The following is a 4512-nucleotide window of genomic DNA, read 5'->3' on the forward strand; positions in this document are numbered from 1 at the left end:
AGCCAGGCCTGTGGCAGAGCAGGGGTTAAATTATTTACAGGGAGACAGAGAGACAAAGAGGAGAAGAAAAAAGGAGAGAATAAGGACAAATAGAGAGGGGGAAACAGGGACAAGAGCAGACAGAGAAAGGAAGAGAAAATAAATGATAGAAACAGAGAAAGAAAGAACAAAAAAGAAAAAGAGAGAGAAGAGCAGGACTGGGGGAGCAAAGGAGGAATGAGAGACAAGGAGTAAAACAATTTTTGAGAGAGAGAGAGGAGGAGATTGGAATGGGGAAGAAGGAGAAACAGATTCCATGATGTTGGTTCAGCTCCAAAAAGTTAATGTGCACAGCTGACGGATATGGTGTCAGTGTTGGGCCTCCATTTCCCAAACAAGCTGAGGAAAGGAACATCAGTGACACTCACTCCATCCTGGATCCTGATCCATCGCTCACCAGCATCACACCCGTGAGCCCCATTACACTCAAATTGCCCTCAACACATCGAGTGATAGAAAAATCTGCCTGTTTCTCTCTCTCTTTGTCTCACCTTCTCTCATTTATGGTTTCTTTCCCTCATTTCTGTGAATCTATTTTGTTCAGGTCAGAAAAAAGATTTCTCTAATGAAGAATCACACTGCATGATACTGGAATCCTTGGAGTCCTCCTGTTTGTGAGAGTTTTATACACATACATACATACATAAATACATATTATTAGGATTAATTGCTCATAACCTGGGGTTACTCGTGTAAAAGAGTATACTAAGAGAATGTCGCATGACATCATATAATAGCATAGAAAAAGACCCTGTTGTTAATGAAAATAAATGAATGGGTAATAGAATATAAAAACAATGTATATATAAATATGGTAAAAAAAAAAACCCCACACAATCACAGATTACATATCCTTTCTCTTTTAACTACAACCTCTAGTGGTAACATGTTGTAACTGTGCTCATTTGATTTTAACAGAGAGACTCACACACCCACAGACAGACAGACAGAGAGAGACACACGCACACACACACACACACACACACATACACAGCACCAAATATGTTATCCTTTGGGTGAAGGAAATAATAAACTCATTTGGGCAACACATCTAGTACACATCTAGGACCCAGCACGCATAGCTTTGCAAGGCTGAAGTGTCCACCTATTGAGGCCTGGAAGACTCGTGGACTGGAGATACAATATCAGTAATTATGCACCTCTCCAAGTGCATATATCTGGAACATACTCATTATATACAGTAGCTGCAAGACAAGACCACAGCATCTTTGCTGTTTATGCTACTTGTGGCACGATACTGAAAATGATGGGCAATCTTTTCTCAGTGTTGTCTGTTGGAAATAATGAAGCAGGCCATGTATTTTAACCTTTACCTTTCCTGGAAGACAGCTGTGTAAACCAGCGCTTATTTCTGCCTGTTCATGCACCCCCTGTGTTCGTTACAGGGAGTTCTTGTTGTGTGTATCTGCACTAGTTTAAAAAAGGTAATTTTCTGTAATTGGTTAGTAAGGTGAGTGACAGCAATTTCAGCTTGGGTGTTTTGGTGGCAGCACTGGTTTTTGGTGTTGTTACTTCTGTATTTGTATATAGTATACATGGAGTAAAGAAAGGGCAGAGTAAATGGATCCATTCAAAGTGATCAAAACCTAGTTTTCTGTTAGTTTGATGAATTCCATTTTTAAGCAACAATAAAGAGTGGATGACAAAGAACTATTCTTGATATTTTTCTTTTATAAAACAGACCATTTCAGTTCTCTTACTCCATCAACCTACCAAATAAGTTGAGCAACACTTGAAATATACTATTGAATTTTATATGAAATCTTTTTTTTTGTCAATTTATTTAACAATAGACATGATTATGGTAACAAGATGAAAGCCTCAAGAAAGATTGAATCCCTCCATTTGAAATGCATTGTGTTAGTTTTAAAATTCACCCCACAGACATACCCGCTGCAGGTTGGCATGGACTATCAGGGGTTTATGACAGACAGCGCAAATTGACTGTGTAAGAGAGAAATGAAATTAAGGCTCGGTAGGTGCTGGCTCTGAGGTAGGTGGCAATATTGAAGTTGTGACAAGGCTGTCTTGGACAGAGTGAGGCAATTTAATCTGACACCAACTGTGATGGCCCCCCTTCCAATCAGATCATACACACACACACACACACACACACACGCACACACAATTAGTCATATTAAGGCACAATCACACTGATGCACATCCAGGTGTGTGTGTGTGTGTGTGTGTGTGTGTGTGTGCGTGTGTGCGTATGTGTGTGTGTGTGTGTGTGTGTGTGTGTGTGTGTGTGTGTGTGTGTGTGTGTACATGTGTACATGTGTATGTTTGTGTGTTGGGAGAAGGGGTTGGGGTGACTTCGAAAACATTTAAGTTGCCTTTTGGTGTTCATTCATTTTTACTCCTAAAGTGCAGTGGAATATTTAAAACTTCATTAGCACTCTCTCCATCATAAATGAGACATTTGTAAGTTCTACATTTACTTATGTGTCTTTGAGACAGTGAAAGATGTACAAAGATACAGAAAGGGAAGGGGAGAACTGTCAGGTATAATGTACTGGCTTTGTGATGTTTGATGTTTCCAAAGTTTTAGCTAGTTTCTGTGTTAAGGTATTAAGATTAATGGTCAGTAAAATTACAATGTCACTTACTTGCGACTTCTGCAATGCTGTTACTAATGTATTCACGAGCAGCTGCATCAGTGTAATATTGCCACAATGCTATCCTTAGACATAGTGAGGTCTGCTGTGGACTTACTCCTTGCCTTTTGATCATTAAGAAACAAAAAAAGTTAAATAAACAAGTAATGCAGCACTGACACCATGAATGAATACAATCAACCGTCTTGTTTTCTTGCTACTATGTGCTGTTATTCCTGTTAATTTGGTTTTCCAGTTGTTATTGAGAGCAGGTTGATTTTTGACATTTTTTCAGTTTTATTTGTTTAATAAAACTTACCTGTACTAAATTGGTTATGAGAAACATACAGAGGGTAACAGAAGCTTCATTTTGACCATGATAAATGTGCATATTTTAAGAATGTGTCAGCGTTGTTCATATACAGAAGCATATCACTTGTTTGCACTGTTTACTTTGGATTTTATCAATCGCAGCTGTAAAATGTTTAACCGGTCTGCATGATTGAAACAATATGTGGCCCTTGTGACAATAGTAGCTGAAAAGCCGTTATGATGCTAATGTGATGGACTGTACGTGCATGTGTATTTGTATGGATATGTGTGCAGCACGACACAGCATGTGTGCGCGTGTATGCAACTGCATTGTGTGTTCCCCTTCCTGCTCCCTCTTTGCTGCCCTGCCTCTCTGTCTCTCTCTCTCTCTGTCTCACTCTCTCTCTCTCTCCTCTCTCCCCCCGATGTCTGGCGGGGGTATCGGGGGTGAAGTGATCCGCGCGAAAGCCTCCTGTTTGGTGCAGCATGGAGCTGAGGGAGAGGTGGCTTGTGGGTAGCTATCTGCAGAGAGGCGGTGGAGCTGGGAGGGAGGCAGCAGATGGCGTGCCACACTGCGAGGGCTGTCGGCTGGCATTCGAGGGGGCGGGGGGGGTGGTGTATGGGGATGGGGGGGCACCACTCCCAAAGTGCCAGCAGGCATCAGGAAAGGGTTAGGGTGGGGGGCACCGAGACCCCAATTCCTCATTGTGAGAGAGGTGAAGCTTCAGTGACCCCACAATACTGCACCGATTTTCTGGATTCCACAGCTAACTGCTCCACTTGGAAGAGCTACTGTACAGATCTCCGTGCTGTGGTCAGCATCAGAACTGATACTCCAACTGGACAGATGGCCAGAAGAGCAATGCTTTTACGGAAATTAACAGCGAATTAAGGAATTTGTCACCACCATATTCACATGTCACGAAAACACATTTTCTAAATATCCCAGATGTCCTTGCATTTTATTTCATTCTCCTGCTCTGGTTTCTCTGTGTTGAGCATGACAAAGCCCTTTCAGAACCTTCATTATCAAATTTGCTCCTCAGATTCTCTAATCAAGAGAATATTGGAGTATTCTTGGAAGTGCTCAGGGGTGTCTGATCCATTCTTCTCCAGCTCGAGTGTGGACGAAGAGACAGATGGCCCCTTTCTGAGGCGACCTTGGTCCCTAGCTTGCAGGACGTGCCCCATAGCACTCACACGCATGAGTATTTGCACACACCTCATTTACTTGAGTGGCCTTGCCCATCCCCTCCCACAAAGTCTGTAAGACTGTGGTGTGGCTATGTTTCATCTCGGGTGAGCTTAATACTCACTCACGCACAGGAATGCATGACTGGCACACTGTAAGGTCTTTGGCTCCTTCGTTTTCATACACTGTTCCCTTGGTTGTCCAGAACTTTTTTGCATAAACTTAAAAAAAGGCTTTTTTGACAGACAGTGATTCATTATGATTAAATATGATTACTCATTATGTGTTATCCTAGGCTTCTTCTCTGAATACACACTCAAGGAAAGTGTTTGCTTTATCATTGCAGTCATT

This window comes from Megalops cyprinoides, chromosome 1 (assembly GCF_013368585.1).
Source record: "Megalops cyprinoides isolate fMegCyp1 chromosome 1, fMegCyp1.pri, whole genome shotgun sequence".
Classification (NCBI taxonomy): Eukaryota; Metazoa; Chordata; class Actinopteri; order Elopiformes; family Megalopidae; genus Megalops; species Megalops cyprinoides.